We start from the raw sequence: 21,617 nt of genomic DNA on the forward strand, positions 1-21,617 counted from the left end.
AGGTGAGGGACGAAAAGTGTCCATTGGACTCAGCAATTTAGAAAATAGTCTGTAAATTTAGCAGTAAGTAGTTTCACTAGAATGGTAAAGATTGAAACCGCAATCTATTGGATTCAGAAATAATATGGAGTGAAGAAGATGGATCAGTAAAACTATCCCACTTGCCCCAAATTTTGGATAAGAAGAGAAGGATTGGTGCATAGGTAGTGAGTGTCATGGGAACAGGAGTGGTTTTTAGGGATACAAGTGATTTGAATTTGTTCATGACAAAGGGAAGAAGACAGAATGGGAAAGTTTGTCATAAGAAAGAAAAATAGAGTTACAGTGGTGTAAGGAGGTTTGTTGATGTGTCTGGAATATGTATTAAGGGGGTTTTCTGAAAGTACAAATACCCTTACATGCAATCCTAAAAGATATAAAATTTGTACAGTTTCAGTATATTCGTATGTCAGATAAAACATCTATACTTAGAGATGTATATGTTAATCTCACATATGTCTTCCTTGTAATTTTGTTTCTTTGAATGAGCTAGCCAGGACAAAGTTGTTGCATCTTCGCTGGTATGTATTGATATGCACTCTGGAAGAATACAGCTTTTTGGTAATGGCGCAATAAACGACTGTCACTCTAATATGGTAATATGTAATAGACACCATAACTCATCTTCCATCTTACTTGACATAATAGAAAGTGGCTTGAAAAAAGAGAGCCCAAAGAACCAAACTGAAATTCCAGGAAGCACAAGTTTTAGGATTTCTACTATTACAGTGATGTCTTTGAAGGCAAGAACTGTGTAAACTTTCATGTCTTTATCACCATTCCTAGTGTAGTAGGTGCCTCAAAATGTCAAATCTATTGAAAGGGAGGATGCATTTATGTAAGTCTGTTACCAACATTTTAAAGCATATGGCTATTTAAACATTTTTTTATTCTACATTTGACCACTGGTAGAACCTCTAAAAATCCTGGAATTTCAACTACAGTCATGAAGTTTCAGCTGACTTGAGAGATTTAGTTATGATAGCCATTTACCTTGGTCAATCTAGAAGGCATTCCGCCTGGCACAAACGCTGGAAACATTCTTCTCTTATGCTTCTAAAGCCTCGACTGTGTCGGTAAGATCATATAGTCAGGTCCATTTCCATAATATCCATCTTATTCTAAATATTCACTCCTTCCAATAATACAAATGCAGTACATTTATTGTTTCTTAAAATGCATTTTTTACTCTAAACATATGAGATGGGTTTATTTATATCTATATCTTAAATATTAACACATATTAATGAAAAAGTAAAGTTTTTATTTGGAAATTGAATTGACATTGGGAACTTTAGGTTGGCTGTCGCAGTGGGTCACATGGAAGAACTTGGCCAAGTTTATCAGCCATATTTGGCCTAGTTTTCTGCATATGTTTGCCAGATGCAAAAGTCAGTTTATTGCTTGAGGGCACAGAAACCTGGAGGAAAGACTGGGAAATTGTGCCATTTAATCCACTGGGTGTCTTTCTTTTTGCTTAGATTTTGCCTAGAGAGGTCTGATTGTACCGGTAGAATGTAAATAGGAGAATGAGGCTTCTCTTTGCCTTTCATAGCTGCAGAGTGTTATAGATGGCTCTTGTCAAGCATTTTTGGGAGCACAGCTGTAAAAAAAAAAAAATTAAAAGTATGAGCTTTATGGTAAAATTATAGTTCTAGGTATAAATGATTAAACAAATGAGTGAATTAACAAACACATTCTTTTTATTTAGGGGGTCTCAATTCCCTGCAGAATTTATCACTTAAAATGGAACACCATGAAAATATTTGTATTCATATGAAGTTAGTCCCATATGTAACACATTTCAGAATTTTTGACAAATCAATCTCACAATTAAAGGTCATATATTTATAGCTGATTCCAACCCCAAAATGAATAGAGATGTCAAAGCGTTGAGCATATTGGTTGTTTACACATGAATAAGCAAGATGGCAGAAATTATTTTCCAGCAGATCTGGGTTTTTTGCCTTCGCCTGTTTTTGATAGTTCTTCGACTTGCAATTTTCAGAGAATATTTTCTCGTATTTATATTAGCATAATTAGCATATGTATAATTCCATAGTGGTATATGTCAATGCTCCGCCTTGGCACAGAGGAAGAATGGGTGTGGGTTTTTATTTCCCTTGCTAAAATAACTTTAGACTATTTAGTAGTTAGGGGATAATTGTAGTTTTTCTTTTTAATTGGAATTAATAGTTTTAAGTGATGGCAGTGGCCTATTGAGTTCATTTTTAAGTCAAGGATCTTAATATTCCTGGGCAGGTGTTTGAGTTTCAGGATTTGGAAGAACAGAATTCTGACACATTTGTTACGTTTTTCCCTTGACCACCTTGGGCATTTGAATAACATAGTCACTTTTTAGCTATCAAAGGAAATCTTGTATTATTCTCATAAAACCGTCACATAACCAGACACCTGAACACTAACTCAAGGTCATGACCTACCTCCAGAAGGAGTCTTCCTGTAACGATTCTCAGATAGCTGGAAAATGTCATCTTTGAGGAAAATGTTTTAATGAAGTTTACCAAATTTATTTTTTAATGCTGCTTGTGTGTGCATAGCCAACTGCAGATGCTCCAGAGAGGAGCTCTTTGTGGCGCCTTGAGACTGTTGAAACATGAAATGGCCAGTGATAAATAGGCAAGAAGTGGAGATGCGTGGCTCTCAGGTCTTCCGAGTCACTGTATATTCTACATTTCTCTTTCCCTTTGTGGTTTACAGATTTATCGAGAAGCATTTTCTTTTTTTTTTTTTTTTTAAAGATTTTATTTTTTCCTTTTTCTCCCCAAAGCCCCCGGGTACATAGTTGTGTATTCTTCGTTGTGGGTTCCTCTAGTTGTGGCATGTGGGACGCTGCCTCAGCGTGGTCTGACGAGCAGTGCCATGTCCGCGCCCAGGATTCGAACCGACGAAACACTGGGCCGCCTGCAGCGGAGCGCGCGAACTTAACCACTCGGCCACGGGGCCAGCCCCTCGAGAAGCATTTTCTACTGTCTAAGTAATTCCTTGCATCCCAAAATTTGTAATGAAACTTCTACCTGTAGAATTAGTGTGAAATTCTAGTAAACATTTGAGGCATGGAAAAAATTGATTTGGAAACCCTGAAAGTCATGATATTAAAATCATACAGCGCTGGACTTGCGCAGGGGTATTATAATTACATTGGTCTGTCTTCCCCCCTATATTGAGATTTAACTAAGAGCAGGAACAATTACCTTTAAGATTTCCAATCTCTAACACAATATTTGGTATATTGGGAGTGTTCAGTAGATACTAGTTGAATGAGGAAAATGGTGAATGAAGAAGTTTAATGACTCATCAGGATTTCTCTCTTTTGTAATCTTCCCTGAAGTCATGTGGTTTTTTGCTTAGGTAAGTGGCAGGAATTCATGTCCATATATTCCCTCTTGGATTGATTGACATTGTCAAGGAACTTTTATATTAGTAGTAAAAAGAACACTGGTATTATAATACAAGTACTTAAGTTTAAATTTTGTCTTCACTGCTCACGTGCTGTGCCTCACTGCAAAAATTATTTATTTTCCCTGAGTCTTCATTTCTTCATCTATAAAGTGGGTTAATAACATCTACTCCATGTGATTGTTATTTCACGAAGTTATCTTTCTTCTTTTATTCAAGGAGCTCTTGAAATCTCCCCTAATCTTAAACCGCCTAGCTTATGTGGTAAGGATAAAATTTTGAAATATTTAATGAGGCTTTTCAAAAGTTCCCTGTAAATCTTGTTACCCTGCAACTGCCACATTCATGGAATCAATGGCCTTTATTGCTTTAGGCGTGGGGCAAATGCAGTCTAGATTCTAGAACAAATGTGTCATTGTGCAGTTGTCAGAGAAGTTCTTATACAAGCCCAGATTTGTTGAAAATGCTAAAGCTTCCATTTATTGAGAAGAAAGCCTGAGAATCTAAGACTAGAGCTTTTAAAAGTGAGACCCAACTACATAGGAAGGGAAGCCCCCCACCCTGCCCCCAGTATTGCAGAATGATGCTTGATGAGAGATGGAGGATGTGGGCGGAAAGCAAGGCGATTTAAAAAGTAAACAAGAAGGTTGAGGAGGGAGATGAGAGCAAAGGAAGCTGTGTCAGCTTTCCCCTCTGGAACCCCAGGGAAATGCCTCTTGGGAATCTCTAAACCACCTTGGCATGGGCAGTAGAGTTGAAAAGTGGTCTGTTGAGAAAAGGCCATTTTACTCACCTCTCCTCCAGGTACCTGATGTCTTAGAATTGGCCCAGACGTTCTGGTGGGGCGGAGATAATGAACTGAGCTTCTAAGTGGGAATCAACACACCTCACAGGAGTCCCAGTATCACAGATCAAGGGGCAGCTGTGGCAGAGGCTTCAGGGTGCCCCTCTCCACCTGGGGTCCTGGCAGTGGATGCAGCCAAGTCTCTGAGATGAAGAGTCTGGTTGATCAGGGGAGAGGGCCAGAAGCAATCATTGTCCCATGTCTCTATTGAGAGGACCACCCCGGAAACTTCAGAACCAGATATCATGGAGGTAGGGACCAGAGCCCAGACACCAGGCCGGATTAGCTCTGCCTTACTCAGGATGTAGCAGCCCACCCAGGAAGGGCCATCTCTGAAGCAGACATTCCGCCCCCGCCACCACATAGTACATAAACTTCTTCTTGGGGAGATGCCAGGATGTCAGGAGAAGGGGGAAGGGAGAGCAAAACCAGAAAGACTAAACATTTTCCCCAAATTGACTATTTTCTAAAGAACCTCAGTTATACCAAATGAACAAGCTTTAAATTTTTATTTTGCTTCATTACCACCAAGTGTGAATGAAGACTTTTGAGCAAGATGAAGTCAATTATGTGATGGGATAAACAATTTTTGAAAAAATTAGTTTTTGCCCATCTGTGTTATAATGAGTAAATTTCAAATCCACCACACTAGTCTGCCTTCCTCTTTGTTTATAACTTACGTATGTATAGCGTTCTCAGTTACAATTTTTGTGTTTGTAACATTTTGTGATGTGCAGAATGCTTTCACATATACCCTCTCATCTGTTTCCTACCATAACACACTGAGGTAATGTCCATATTATTATGCTTATGTTTCAGGTGAGGAAATTGAAGATTTGTCCAAGAGCAGAAAGCTGATGAGAGAGAGAAAGAAGAAAGAGACCAGCTTACAGCTCAAGTCCTCTTTCTATGCTCTGGAATCACCATAAATGCTACTCGCTTGGACCTCGTTTTGTTTCTTTCTGGAACTCTGTACTCTGTTTGCAATGGTATGGTTAGTTGTTAGGACCGCTTATGTGTATTTTTTTTTTAATTTAGAGAAATATTGCTGCAAAGCTTTTCCAGGATGTATTTAAAAAGGAGGTATCCTCTGGTTATCTAGCATTCAACTGATTCTTTCAATTTGGTTGGTTTAGTCAAAGTTTGAGTAGAAGAGTCTGTCTAGGTAATGGTTTTTGAGGACACTTGGGCAAAACAAAAAAAAATAGCCTATGGAAAACTCATTCTGATCATTTCATACCTAGGAAAAATGCAGAGAACAATAAAAATGAGTCAATATTTTATAAATTCAAGGCCAGTATTCTATGTCAATGTCAATGGTGTATGAGTTCCAGAGGATTTGTGTCACTATTAAATTACAAATGATTTGCTCTTATTTGAGGTGTAGTAGATTTAGCCGTATAATGGATGGAAACAAACAGAATACAAAGGATAGAGAGCAAACCTATTTTGTAAGGCAATTGCAAGCCTCTTATGAGCTTCAGTACAAAGGAATAGAGACCATCTCATCTCTTTGCTATTCATTCATCTTTAGCATTAGTGAACTCATGGCTTGTATTCTTGACCTTGACCTAGAGCCCTGAAGCGCTTCCTGTCTTTGCCCTGCTTCAGCAGGTACATTTCAGGAGAGTGAGCATGTATTACCTATCTGTAACCCAGATCTCAGGTAGATGGGTGCTATTAGAACTGGGAGAGAGCTGTCATTTGATGTTCAAGGATTTCCCACTTTTGTATATGTTTGCATACTGTATGTTACCTTTCATTTTAAGCTTTTTATTCTCACTATTCAAGCTAGTTGAATTTGTTGAGCTATTGTTCATAATTGTAGAAATAGATCTGTAGAGCTTTCTTCAATGACCATTTTCACTGCTAATGTATTTTGTAACCAGCCAGGTTTATGGAAAACCCAGTTTTCATGTTTTTCTGAGAGGTACATGTCAAAGAAGGTTTTTCATTCCTTGCTTAGCAATTTTTAGTTTCCACCAGAGTTCAGTGGACCATACAGTATGTATGGACCAAACATCCCACCAGTTACACAACTTACTCTTACTATTTAAGCAGCTTCTTTTAGGGGATTGAGAGAGCATGTTGGCCCTTTTATATAACTTATTTTCGAAGTCAGATCAAATTCGCCATTAGAGTGTTGTGAATTCACATCTTAAATTCTTTTGGAATTCTTTTTATATTCATATTTTTAGAGTCGTCACACCAAGCAGAATTTTTCCAGGCCATCTCTACTGATCACCACTGATGAAAGAGGGTGAGATGAGCAAACCCATGTTTTTTGTTTGTTTTTTCCACTTTTATTGAGAAATTATTGACATACATCACTGTATAAGTTAAGCATATAGCATGATGGTTTGATTTACATATATTGTGAAATGATTACCACAATGGATTCAGCTAACGCTCATCTTCTCATATAGATACAATAAAATGAAAAGAAAGTTGCCAGCCCTGTGGCGTAGCAATTACGTTTGCGTGCTCTGCTTCGGTGGGCTGGGATTCACTGCTTCGGATCCCGGGCATGGACCTACAAACTGCTTGTCAAGCCATGCTGTGGCAGGTGTCCCACATATAAAATAGAGGAAGATGGGCACAGATGTTAGCCCAGGGCTCATTTTCCTAAAAAAAATTAAATAAATAAAATGTAGAAAAGGACAAATTTTTTTTCCTCGTGATGAGAACTCAGGATTCATTAACAACTTTCTTGTATATAATACAGCAGTGTTAGCTATAGTCATCATGATGTACATTACATATGAAGGACTTATTTGTCTTATAACTGGAACTTTGTATTCTTTGATCACCTTCCTCCACTTCCCCCTCCCCCTACACTCTGCCTCTGGTAATCATGAGTCTGATCTCTTTTTCTATGAGTTTGGTTTGGTTTGGTTTGGTCTTTTAGATTCCGCGTATAAGTGAGATCATCCAATACCTGTCTTTCCCTGTCTAATTTATTTCACTTAGCATGATGCCCTCAAGGTCCATCCAGGTTGTCACAAATAGTAGGATTTCCTTGTTTTTTTTATGGGTGAATAGTATTCCACTGTATATATATACCAAAACTTCTTTATCCATTCATCCATCAATGGACACTTAAGTTGTTTCCATTTTCTTGGCTATTGTAAATAATGTTGCTGTAGACATGAGGGTGCATGTATCTTTTCGAGGTAGTGTTTTTGTTTCCTTTCAAACCCCATGTTTTTGTATGCCTATGATGGTGAGCCTCTTTGCTACCCACTTTATGTTGATCATTATTTGATACAGTGGACAGTAAATTAAAATATGCTCAAGTTAAATAAATTAAATCACCTTACCATCACTTTAGAAAAATGACAACACAACAGGTATACAATTTAAAATGACTTGTTGGAATATTTTTAGCTAGATTGGGAGAATATTTCTACTGAGAAGCCCATTTGATTTATCAAAATTTTCCATATTATTTGTTAATGAATTCAATGTTCTTAATATCCACAGCTCATTTTTTCCCTACTGATATTGGCTCCATGGTGTAGCATATAAATATAATGAAAAATATCCCTTCCTGTATTAAAAATTGAAAAAAATACCTCCATTGAATTCACATGGAGTTATATAGCTTGAGTTATAGCTAGGGCAACGACGTAAGAGAGGTGTTGAAACATTATAAAAGAGGATGCACTGGGACGTGTAGTAATAATGTGCTTACAGTGAGCCTAATCTTGCCATTATTTTTAGATGAGAGTTTTCTTTTTTATCTTTTATGTGTTTTACATGCAATTATTTTTTCTGTTGGTTCTCCCATTTCCGCTTAGCTCTTCCAATGTTATCTTTTTTCTCCGTTTTTTTAAATATAAAAATGGTATTAACTGGAAAGTGTAAATAGCTTTGAGCCATTTAAGTTGGGAGGGAGAGAGAATTTGCCAGGCCTCAAATATCTCCACATCTGAATCTAGAACATAGCACATATTGATATGAGTTCTCCAATTCATGTCTATTTGGAGTATTGTGCACACATTTCAGCAAATTTTGGCAAAAGCCGTGTCCTCTGATGAGGAAGTGACTGTCCTCTTCTTGTGTCATTTCCCAGCCCTGAAGTCTTGTTTACACCAAGCTCCTTTGTTAAGGATTCAACATAAAGGTCTTTGATACTGTCGAGCCCATCCCTGACTCATTATTAGCCGACACTTTGTGTCTGGCTGGCAGTTTTTCCATGAGTGGTAAGGTCAGCCTCATGCGATATTACACAACCTCCCCCATTCCTTGTGCGTCACTGAGAACCAAGTGACTCTTCACAGTGAAAAACAAGATCTTGGAGTAGGATAGAAAGATGACCAATCTCCAAACAAAGCAAACCAATGTTCAGCCTAGAAGGATTCTCTTTTGTTTATTATGCATCTTACTGATTCTCTGTGAACAGCTTTCTCTTGCTAAAGTACTCTTTAAAATTTGTCTTTCCCATAGGTAATCATCATCTATAATTGTGATTTCTCTCCTTAATTCATAAGGTTATGGAACAGCTGAAGGCAATTCAGGATCAGCACAGTGTAGTGAAGAGAATATTGAGTCAGCTAACCTTCCATCCAGGTGCCCATTGGAAGGACCCTTAGCTTCTTTTTGTCTGTGACCTCACCTGGACAGTGGCAATAAGCATTTACCTCACAGGGTTGATGCATATTTAGTGTGTAAAGAATAGCTTTGTATACTGTAAAAAACTATTCAATTGAAAATGGGCTACTATGCTTTTAAGAGCCAGAAGAGTTTGCTCTCATCATTTTAGAGACGGTCAGGTTATTGGAACCTTTTAGAAATTGTAGCATAATGTTGTAGAAGGAGTGATTTGATAAATATTGGCTTAAACTGATGGGATTTTCAATAGCCCAATTGCACCATTTTTTTATTACTTTGCCTCTGTAAGGCTATCATGCTATATTGGAAAATCTTCTTCCTTTAACCATGAAATTAAAAATAGAACTGGGTTTGAGTTCACTGCTACTCCTTCAGTGACTTATGGGCAATGTATTTTGAGTAATGTGTTCCTTCCAATTGTTTCAGCTCTGTTACCCATCCTCCTTGCTCCGTCCTTTCTTCACTGCTTGGAAAGAAGCCATGGGGAATTTCCTTTGACTCCTCTCTGCCTGGTTTTTGATGGACACACACACAAAGGTTTTTTTTTTTAATTGCCTTTTTGAGAAGCAGGTGTCTAATTCTAATTCAGAGAAAATGTAACATATATTTTAAACCTGGTGGTGGATGCACCAATTAAGGAACCTATAAATCAAGTTGAACTTTGGAGCCGACATGATTGTTGGGGCTTGCCATCTTCGTAATGAAAGTCTTTGCCATTATAATCTCACTTGGCAAAGAATAAGTTGTCCCCTGGGAGATGCCTTGCCAAATCTTCATCCATAATTCTGAACTGATTCCAAGCCAGCCTGTTATCTGAAAACGACTTCACATCCCTTCTTTATGGTCTATGCCCTTAACCTCAAGGATTCAGTTTGTGAACATTGAAACAGCCAGAGACTACAGAAGAGTTCCTTTTTAAAAATTATGGTCATTAAGGTGTAATGCCATATGGACTCAAGGGGTGGCAAAGATGCTGAGCAGCTTCTTGTTCGTTAAGACTGAAATATTTATATGAGCAGGAATAACAGTATATTTTAGAATCTGTGTGGTATGAAATTGAGCACCAATGCAGTTAGATAATATTGACAGCACCTATTGTAATTATGTAAATAACATCAGGTTCAGCTCTCCTTTATCTTTCCTTTCCACGTGCATGTGTAAGGAGCAGGCTAGAAAGTGAGCAAATGCTGGGCAGGAGTGCTTGGCTATTTATTTACCTGAAAGAGTAGCCTGAAGCTTACATTCCCCAGAGTTATTTTTTCCTCTAAATTAAGCAAGTCCAGTGGATTGCACAGAAGGGACATACAAATATGTGTTTATTTAGAGGAATGCTTGGTGATAAAGCATCCACATGAGAACGCAGTAGGTCCATTTGAGTTTTTCCATTTCAGAGCTGTGTGTTTGGATCCCACTTGACTAATACCAATGCTTTTTTTGGTTACCTTTCAAACAGATAATTTTAAATTGTGCTCCATAGGGATGTTTTCTGTGTCTAGCTGCCTATCAATCTTTCCATCTCAATGCAGACGTATTTGATTAGTGTATTTAAAGTAATAAAGATGTCAACAGTAGTCTCACCTTGATTGATGCTAATTATAAGTCTTTAATGGTTCCTCTGCTTTGGCCACTATCCTCGCAGATTGTGATTTTTATGGTGAAAATAGTGCCCTGCTGTCCAAAGGCTGAATCATAAATTCTGGTCTATCTTTCTTTAATGTTTCTGCATGCAGTGGTATAATGCCAGTAACATACATTATCTTTGTTCGTTAAAAGCAAGCAGTGACTTTCATCGGGGTGATTAATTCATTTATGAGGAGTTTGAAGAATCCTTGTTGGGATCACAGCAGAGGTTATGATGATTATGCTTGCTGGGCATTAGAATTAGCAGCAGCGTTACACAGGCTGTCTGAAAATAATTGAGGATTTTCATGCAGTCCCTGTTTAACACATTAATGTTGTAAATTAGACTATCACTGCAATGGTAAAAAGACCTAGGTTTTGCAACCCGAAGATGCTATCACTATGTGGCTGTCACACCAATGAAACTGAAAGCAAGTTAAATTATCTGAGGGCTTTCCTTCTTTAGAACAAACAGTCTGGTTAAACAGATTTGGGGTCACTCAATTTGAAATATCGGTTGATGAAAATGTCGTTTCCACTGGGGTTTTTCAGGCTGAATTTTCACAGTGCTAATGTATGTTTAGTCTTTAATCTCCTTACTCTCAAGCGCAGAGAGAGTTTTAAATGAGAGTAAATGTGCCCAGTCCTATATAATTTATAGGACTTTCAAGGTATGGATAATTTGCTTATGTAAATATGCCCATATATCCCACACAATAGTACTTCTCTGAAATGCCATATCTTATTGAAGAGAAACTGAACATAAATTAAAAGGATGCTTTACTATTTTATAAGGGAAGTTTACCTTCACATCAAGTACAACACCTAATTCCTTGCACATAGTAGACATTTTAAAATAGTGTTTTAATGTTATTCAAGAAGAAACTGATAACTTTAAAAAAGGTTGTTTTTGAACTAATATTAGTATGCACCTGTTTTCTCCTATGTTTAATTTTACTGTTTTCTATGCATATAAGCGAAGCCAGATGGAACTTCAATCTACTACAATCTCAAACTTGAGACATGTTTATACCTCTTTGCTTTCCACTAATTTTATATTCACTTCTAATGATAATATCCTACTATCATATTCTCTACCAGCTCTAGCTTCTTATATGTAGACAAATCTGCTCCTTAACTTCTAGGAAGGAGAAAATCCTTTTTGAATTTTTGAACCATACGTACTTTTAAATAAGGAAATGCCAAACTGCATTATAGGAAGACAGTTATTCCCCAAGCGGGGACAGCTTAGAGAAAGAAACCACAAACCTCAGAGGCCAATCTTGGGAGAGTCGTCTTCTTATAATTGCGTGTATTTAACATTTCTGGAGGTGGCTGTAGTTATAGCTTGGATGGTAATAAGATCTACCCAATGTATTTCTTTGGTTGGACATTTGACAATATGTGCCAAGCTGCATAGTGTTTTGTAGGAGGCCTCTCAATTTGCAAACACTAGACGGGAGGCTCTTTAACATGTACTTTGGGTTTTTACAATGATGACTTACTGCAAAGTCTTTTTATCTTGCCATCATATAGTTTAAGGTGGTTGAAATATGCATTTTCATAGGTCCTGGTGTGTTCTGATCGATTATGATTATCATCAGTGAGCCTATGTACATCTCTTTACCAGGTTGACAGCATGAAAAAATGTAGACACAGAGTGTATAAGCTCTACCACAGGGAACTTTTTATTTGTGGAGTTTCACTCAGACGCTGCAAATGTGGATGGGCCAGAAAGGGATGTTAGGAAACTTGGAAGGATGAGCAAGGCCAGAATTAATTGAACAAAGATTGATTGGGGAGGAAGCCGGGTATGAGAACCTAAATGAGTATGAGAGGTGATCCATATGGCGATTAATTCCCTGTGAAGTCAGTACATACCCCTAGTTTGTCCACTCTTTCCACTATTGTAGTGCTCCACTTATTATGGATGGTGAATCTCATTAGAATAACCAGAGAGAGACTCTTCCGTGGGTGCCAAGAATCAGTGGATGCCTTGGAGATCGAGGCCTTTAGAATTACAGTGTGCGTGATTCTGCAAAGAGAAATGCAAACCGCTTGATCAAAGGAGGTGTTAGTTGTGTTGCTTTGTCTCTCGCTATGTGATTATTTCCTTTTGTAGTTTTGATAAATTAACATTGGCTCATGTATTCAACAGGAATATTTTTTTAAGCTGTTTTTTTTGTCTTAAGCCCCACGGCTTCTGTTTTAAAATGCAGGTTAATTCTCAGAGGCTTTCAAAAGCATTTCTGCATGATGCTGCTAATTAAGATAAGGTTATCATTTTAAGTTATACCAGGAATGCAATTAGAGCTTCTAGTGAGAACTGTAGCAATCAATTTTATACAAATTATTCAGACCTGGTAAGGTAGAATACAGTTTTAATAGGACAAGTGTGCATACTGTGATTTGTTAGATATAATATGAATTCAAATGACACCTGAACACAGCATCTATAACCCATTATGGCTGAAGTCACTGGGAATCCAGTTCAACAGCTTTTCATCAGAAGAGATTTAATAATGTGTCTTCCATTCCTCATTTTTCAATGGCCATTCTTTTGGATTTGAGATGGATTTTTGTTTTCAGATTTGAATGGTTTTAGACATGAGAAAGTCATCTGTGGAATACAAAGCAAAGATTACCTAGCCCTCTCGTTTATCTAGACTGATGCATGCTGTACAGAAGTCTGCCGGTCCTGCTTGCTTTTCTTCCCTTGTGTGGTTTGCAGAGCCAGGTGACCAACTGACAGTGTAATTAACTAATTTTTCTGCGTTGTCCTCTGCTGAAGAGTATTGGATGTTGGATAAGAAAGTTACGTGTCTTATCTGCCAACTGTCAGTAATCACTTATTCATTAAATGGATACCTGTTTTCTAAGGATGTATGAGGATGGCAGAGTTGAATAGCTCCTGAGGAGGGTGTGTATGTTTTCCTCCTCAGACCCTGCAGGTCATCCGCAGGACTCTGCATTAGGGCATATAAATAAAGTCCAGCACTTCTGGGCTCCCTTTTCTTGGACGTCGTAAAAGTATTTGGAAGACCTTTTCTTTTCTCCTGCTTAGTTTTTATTCTCACTTGACACGTCAGCTCTTCTACATTTTGCTATGTGCTTAAATTCCTCAAACTGCAGCTGTTCATTCAATGTGTGTTTATTGAGTTTTGGTGTGTGCCATGCGTTGTGCTAGATGTTTGGCATATGATGGTGTGAACCAGATAACGAAATAGTATCTATAATATGGGCCTGCCTTTCCCATCTCCAACATTAACCACATAACATACCCTCTCAGCACGTGTGACCTTTCCTTATAATTTACAGAGAAGATAAATACTATCTAGTGCAATCTCCTCCATCTTCTCTCTCCTCCATATTGACTATTATCTACAGCTGAAAAGTTTTTTCTTTCTGTTCTCTCTCTTAGAAAATATTCATCCTCCATAAAATGAACCTGATTAATTTTAAGAAGTGACTGAATTAATTTCCCTCCTCTCTTCTTTATCTCAATCTTTCTCACACCTCCGCTCCTTCCCTTCAACCAAAAAGCATGCTTCATTTTTGCCCCTAACTTATCCATCAAGAACAAATAAAAATCTGTTGCCTTACCTCTGTTCCTCATTCAAACTTCCTAGTCGCCAGTTTTCTTGAAAGTGTGTCCTCTTAGGTTCTGATGCTTCTTCCTCATTCCCTCATCTTATTACATACAACAGCCTGGCTTCTGGACCAGCAAATGTGCAGACCAGTGAACACCGATGGCCTATGTTTAATTCTCATTCCACGTAACCACTTAATAACATTTGGTATTGCTGCCTATTTCCTACTTCTGGAAATTTGCAACCTTCTTGGATCCATGATGTCATTCTCTCCTGGCTTCCCATCTAACTGTCTGATTATTCATCCTCAATTTCCTTTGCTGAACTGTCATTCTTTGCCAGTGTTTTTAGTGACAGTGCCCCTCAGGATTTCAGCTTTAGTTTTCTTTACTTACTCTGTGTTAGGAGATTCTTAAAACAAGAGTCTTCAAAGGCGAACTGTGAACGCCCTACAATCATAGTCTACATTTATGGTATCGTTTTGGGCATGACCATCTTTCTGAGAAAAGGATTCATAGCTTTTATGCAATTTTCAAAGGCCCCAAAGACTGAAAACTGGTTAAAACCTATCTTCTTGACTTCTTGCAAGCATCTTCTGTGGCATTCCCTTCCAGACCACTCCTGTTTCTATGCTGTATTTTTTTCTCAGGCATTGGTATCGCTTTTGACTGACCTAGGTTCTTAAAATATCCTCCTTCCACATTTAGTTATATATCAAATTGTCTCAATTATGATTCACAAATATAATTGGACTATCACAATTTTGTCTTAATTAGATTCTCTGTCAACCTCTTTCTCACCACTCTAGTCCAACTTGGGTAATATTTCCAGAAATATCTTTTGATATATCCTAAAATAAAAAACCTGCTCATACCACCCTTCCCTTCTTAATATTCTTCAGTAGATTCCTTCCCTTCTCTCATACAGGTTAAATACCCAGTCACTTGGATTATAGAAGCCTTCAATGGAATTTCCCTTACTTATAAGAGTCCTTTGAACCCTTTGCAATTCCCCAAAAGTTATGGTGCTATTTTCTCTCTCTACAATGAACCCCTCTCTGGTCCACATGGGTGATTTCTGTTTATCTTTCAAGATCCAACTGGGCCCTTACCCTGTCAATGAAGTCTTCCCTGGCCCCAGCGAGAGTTAGGCATGGCTTCCCCATCGTCCTTAAGTCTGTTGTTGCATTGGACTACTCTGTATGTTAACTTTTTTTTTTAAATGCTTCTCCCGAACAACATGAGGGGCTAGGGAGTTGGAGGCCAACTGTCTTATCTGAGCATCCTCAGTGCCCAGCACAGTGCATCAAGACATGCTTTCTGAGGGACCACAAGCTCTCAACTTCAACTGAGCATGAAGGTTTCAAAGACACTGTGGACCATTTTCTGCCTCAAACAAACAAATCCATCTTTTCCAATTCCCTTTTTGAGAGAGACTCCAACTCCTGTGATTAAAAATAGTCATCAGCTTTGAATTTCCCAGCATGCTGCATTCTGCACAAATGCTCATCATATGTAAAATATGTTGTAATTTGTATTATAATGTTATACACTAGGAGAGAGGCTTGTATATTGTTTATGAAACAAGATGAACAACAGATATAAGCACAAAATATATTTTCTCTGATAGGGCTTTTAAAAGAAAGGTAAATTCTGAGTATACTGACAGCAGCTTTCAGGTAGTTGATATGTAACTTCCTTAAGATTCAGTGAAAATTTGGTATTTTGAGACTTTCCAGCAACTTTGCATATTATACGGGGGAGACCCTCCCTCCCCCCCACACCCCCCCCAGGACCTTATTCCCCTTCTTGCCAAAGGTTGAGACACTCATCAGACCCAAGCAATTGATATCTCTGTGCCTTAAATTTCATAGTGCCACCCTTTAATAAAAATGATGGATCTTTTCCTTTTTGCTGAGATTTGATAGGTAATTTATTAACATTGTGTGTCCTAGGGAAATATACTTTTCCTTCTATTACTATCTTAGTAATATTTTTTGCTAATGAGAAAACTGGATCACAGAGAAGTTAAGTTACTTTCCATGGCATTTTTTTCAGAGAATCGTGTTATATCATTAAAAGTTACAAAAATTTCTCCTAGAAAAAAATTGTGGTGCTTAATAATCTGTATTAATAGTTTATCCTAAGTCAACCTGGTAAATAGTTTCTAGATAACGTGAAGCCATCACAAAGTTAGAGCATCTTGTCACCGTCCAATCCATCAAGCTATCGTTGCAGTTTCATTTTGCCTCCTGTATCTGTGTAGAGAAAGAAGTCAAAGATTCTTATTCAGATTTTTATGAAAAATCTAAAAGGGAAGCAAGATGAAAATAGGAATAGAAAGAGTTAATTTTCTTTCTGTTGTCTGTCTCTTTCTTCCTGAAGCCTCTTAAAATATGAAGGGAACTCTTTGGTTATGTTAGGTAAATTAATTGGGTGATAGGCATTCTGGTTTTTTTGGTTACCTTTTCTGAATAGTAAAGACTTCTTTTTCCCTTTAGATGATTTAATATTTGGGCTTGAATAAAGAGAATGTAAATCTAAATGACTGTCTTTTGCTGGAAGCTTTGCTCCAACTTCCTTTCATTCTACAAAAAGTCCTGTTATGAAGCATCTACATCAAAATTCTGCCTCTCTGCCTTGTCACCAACAACTCAGACTTGGTCCTGAGTCTATTCTTTACTCTCTGAAGCTGATTTGACTTATGTTAGTTTTGGCCACTCTATATGTATTTTCTTTTCTAAAAGAACGGAGCCTAGTTTTATGAATGCTGCAAGCTGGATTTTTCTCTTTTTTTCCTGGAAGGATTTTTGAAGGCTTGAACCATTGTTTCCTGGAGTATGTTAGAGTATAGGGACTTCTCGAGATTTCTGACCATGTCCATGAAACTCTTGCTTATTCTAGATAATTGAGTATCACGTGCTATAATTTAAAGGATGTTTTATGAGCATTCATTAATCCTCTCCCTTGCAGGGGCTGATTGGCACATATAAGAAGCTGTGGACATGAACTAATGGGAACATTCCTTTTAACACTGCTTTGTTACAAGACAGATTAATCAAGGCCCCCCACTACCATCATGAAAATCAGCCTTCTTCTCTGGATGCAGAGTACTATTCCCTCTGTTCCTCTTAGATTCCTGTTCGTGGCGTTTGATACCTCCTAGATTTCTGCCCACAGCTCTCCTGTGGATTTTCAGGATCTTTTCTGCCTTCGTGATGTTGATGACTAGATTATAGACAGAGCCAGCCACTTGCTTGCTGCTTTCCAGAACAGGGCCTATATACCTTATTTATCCATTTTTCTGCCCTGTTGAGTCCTGATTCAGCAATGATAATCTTAGAAGATTGAAGCTTGATTCTTTAAGTAATATCTGTGCAAAAGTATTTCCTTTTGAGTTGGAATTCCTATAGATCAGTTCAAAGGTGCTACCACCTGGTGCCATATTAGTTCTTTGAAGACATTTAAACAATGTTAGGAATACATAGGTGTGATGAGAAAGTACATCCAAGTAATTTGGATACAAGATTGTAGGTTAAGAGTTAAATTGAATAAATCCCTACAAAATGGATGTGATTTATTATGAGTAATATTTAACCAAAAATTTTTTATAAATATATGACTCAGGAGGTTACAAAGCCCCTAGATTCTAATCAAGGTGGTCTTTGGGAAAAATCTGAGAGGCAGAACTGGAAAATAGTTACAATTTGCTAATCAGCAACATAATCAGAGTATTGTATCCTATTTTGAGAAAGAATGTACACATATAACCAGGTTAGTGACTCAGAAAGTATAGAAAAGGAAAGTCACAAAGGCAAATGTTGTTGCTGCCCCTTTAAGCATAGTCTGGTGGAGAGAAATTCCTAAATAAAGGACTGAATATTACCAGAAAAACTACTGATAAATTGAGCATCTATTATGTGCTAGGAATGTGCTAAAAGCTTTATGTATACTGTTCTCATAATCTTCAAAATGACTTTTGAGCTACCCTTGCATTTTGAAGTGTCCACGTTTTATAGATCCGGAAAATAAAGCTCATACAGGTTCAGGGATTAACCCAGGTAATTTGCTTATTACCAAGCATTTCAGTTACAGAGCTGGCATTTGAACTCAGATTCAAGGGCTGCTTAAGCCCACAGTATCACCAACTGTGCTATATGACTTTCTTGTACCAACACTATGTCTCACAAGTAAAAGAAACTTCCTAAGATCCTCTAAGTACTCACATAACACACACAGTCATGTAGCCATCAAGACAATCAAGTCATAGAAGAGCTCCTTGCCCCCCAAAATTCCTTCATGCCAGTTTGAAAACAATTCCTGCTCCCACGCCAAGCCCCTGGCAGCCATTGGTCTGTTTTCTGGTCCACATTTTTTGGTAAGGTTCACCAACCTGTAGCTGTTGCTTGTCTGGAATGAACATAGACATTGGTCAGATTGACAGGAACATCTGGTTGAATTGATAGTTGCACGTCTCGTAAATTAATAGATTGACATTCTGATTAGAATTTGGCTATCTATGTTGCTTGCTTAGTAGGAGAGAATTCATTGACATGCTACGTACAGGCATGCATCTGCTTAAAAATATTATTTTTTGATAAAGTAATAAAATGGCATGTGTGTATGTTTCTGTATTTGTGGGAGGGGTGAATATGAGTCTGGATCTAAAAATATAGCTAAATATAAAAGATCAAGATGCCTGAAACACTCCAACATCTTCTTTAAATATGATTCAAGTTTATATTGGTAACCAAAAGGAGAATCACAGTGAAACAAATATCCAGAATCATTGAGTTTCAGAGGGCTTTTTCCTTCAGTAAGTGTTTTGAACGCACTTCATTCATCCAACAACTATTTCTTGAACATCTTTACCAGGCTAGAGACGCGATGATGAAGTGGGGCATTGGAGGGGGGTAGCCCATTCTCAGTCAAAAGGGCAGCATGTGTGCAGTACCTGAAGTGAGAAGCACATGGCATATCGAGTTACGGAAGAAGGCAGAGAGAGCCAAAGGAAGATGGGGAAGCCAACGTGAGAATGGCTGAGAGCAAACTGGAGAAGAAGGCAGGCGCTGGGTCTATTACTAGTTTCCTGACATGTATTATGAAGAGTTCATTTCACTCTCTGGCTCTGCCTGAACATGCGTGAATAGATTTGTTTTGTATCTATCCCATCTTGACTGCTGAAGAAGCTTATGCTATTGACGTACCCCTTTCTCTCACATGTACTCAACTACTCCATTTCAACTGGATCTTTTCCATTAACTTTAAAACTTGATTAAAGCTCTCTCATCTTATAAACAACCAACCCTTCCTTGACTCCATGTTCCCCTACAGGTATTGTTTTCTTTTCTCCCCTTTATGGCCAGATTTGTCGAAAGCGTTTCTCTGCCTTCGTTTCCTTACCTTCCAGTCACCCCTCTCCAGTTTAGATTCCATCTTCATCACTCCATCAAAACAGCTTTTTTCCTAAGTTTACAATGATCTTCTGTTGTCAGTCCCATAGTCCCCTTCTTAGTAAACTTCTTAATAGCATTAAAATATGTATAGAGAGAGAGAGAGAGAGAGAGTGTCCTTTTGAATGCTAACTCCTCTTGGCTTCTAGAGTTTTTTAGTCTCCTCCTTTTCTTCATATTTCTGGCAATACATTCTCATTCTCCTCTGCATTTAATCAGTTATTAAACATTGGTGACCTCAAAATCCCTCTTCTGTTTTACCCCTTACTGCCTCCAAATGTAGTCTCATCCCCTTCCTTGGCTTATTATGAGAGGTGACTTAGCATGACAAGTAAAACTAAAAGCAGTGGGGACAGAGTGCCTGGATTTATATCCCAGCTGTGTGTTGAAGGCGAGGAGCTTAACTTCTAACAGTTTCGTTATATGTTAAATAAGGAGAATTATAATATCTGCCTCATCTAGTTTTGAGGATAAAATAAGTTCACGTGTGTTTTAAAGTGCTTAATGCAACGTCTGGCAAATAGTAGAGGCCCCTTGAATGTTTAGCTGTAGTTAGAATTTGTGAATGAAACCCGAATTTATATCATCTACATACATGTATGTTCAGTTGCATAGAAACATCACTTTCAGCTCTAAAGACACCTCAGAGTCAATGTATCCAAGATCAAATGTACAGTATTCTGGTGCTTCATCCCCAGAAAAGAAAACTCTGGTCACTCCTAGTGTTTCCTGCCCAGTGAGTAGCTCAACCCCCCATCACTTGCACAAGCCAGAAGAATAGATCCTGTCCCCCATGATCCTTCTTTTCTCTCGTTTCCAACTTATCATCAAGCCCTGTCAAGTTGACCCACTAAATTTCTATTAAAAACTTTCATTTCTCAACATTTTTACTGCCATCACCTTAGCTAGACATACCATCATCTATCTTGAGTACCACAGAAAGAAGTCTCTCCGTTTTCATTCTGTCTATTCATTGACCCCAGTAAATTCTCTGCCCTTTTGCCAGATCCCGCCTGTTGATCTCCTTGCTTCATACCTTTCCATGGCTTTCCATTACTCTTAGGATAATGACCAAAGTCCTTGGCATGGTCTCCCAGCCCCAGCCTCTGAGGACTTTCCAGCCCATCTCCCATCCGTTGTGCTGCTCCCTGTGCTCCAGGCCACTTTCAACTGCTTACGTACACTCTGCCTTCCCCTACCAGAGACTTTTGTGCGTGTTCTTTCCCATGCTGGAAAGCTCTACCTTCTCTTGCCCTGTTTGCTAATAAACTTTTATGCATCTGGTAATCTCAGCTCAAACATCACTTCTTCAGGAAAGCCCTCCCTGACCGCCTGGTCTACATCAGATAACTGTGTTATAAGCTCCCCCAAACTATATTCTTTTCCTTCAGAGAATGTGCCTCAATTTTTCATTGTAGTTTAGTGTTTGGGGGCTCCCCAAGACCACCCTCAGGTGCAGTGATTCACCTGAAGGACTCAAAGAACTCAAGAAAGCTGTTATACTCATTGTTATGGTGTGTTACAGGGAAAGGATACAGATTAAAATCCGCAAAGGGAAAAGGTGCATAGGGGGAGTCCACAAGAGGCCAGGCAGAAGCTTCCAATTGTCCGCTCCCAGGAGAGTTGCACGTGCAGCACTGAATTCTCTCGGCAATGATGTGTGACAGCCAAGGGTTGCCAACCAGGGAAGCTCTCCTGACCCTTGGTGTCCAGAACTTTTATTAGGGGTCAGTCATGTAGGCATGTGGCGCCTTAGCTACTCAGTCTCCAGCCCCCCAGAGGTCAAATTGATACTATGTGGACCAAAGCTTCAGGCATCCAAAACCTGGTGTTCATCATAAATCCCATTGTTAGTATAAATTACCCGGTGTGGGCCAAGCCCTCAGGCTTACAAAGTCACGTGTATCTGGTAGGATATTCCAAAGACTGAGAGGTCATCTCCCAAGTGCCAGGCCAATGGCCACTCCTGAAGGTTTGGGGAATGCGCAGGGTTTGAACAGCCCAGGCTGCTGCTGAGTTATTCCTTTCCTGCCCAGGT

General features: G+C 38.5%; 1 long non-coding RNA gene across 5 annotated transcripts in view; it reads left to right on the plus strand.

The window, feature by feature from the left end:
* LOC106782324 (uncharacterized) overlaps window positions 1-5,678 on the plus strand; it is a 363,318-nt gene extending 357,640 nt beyond the window's left edge. For 4 of the 5 annotated variants that reach the window (XR_011429555.1, XR_002802169.2, XR_002802167.2 and 1 more), the window contains one exon: window positions 5,123-5,678. This is a non-coding gene — a long non-coding RNA (uncharacterized lncRNA). The remainder of the gene's footprint in view (window positions 1-5,122) is intronic. The other variant, XR_011429554.1, reaches the window with a different exon arrangement.
* Window positions 5,679-21,617: the final 15,939 nt, after the last annotated feature.

Source organism: Equus caballus, chromosome 20 (assembly GCF_041296265.1).
Source record: "Equus caballus isolate H_3958 breed thoroughbred chromosome 20, TB-T2T, whole genome shotgun sequence".
Taxonomy (NCBI): domain Eukaryota; kingdom Metazoa; phylum Chordata; class Mammalia; order Perissodactyla; family Equidae; genus Equus; species Equus caballus.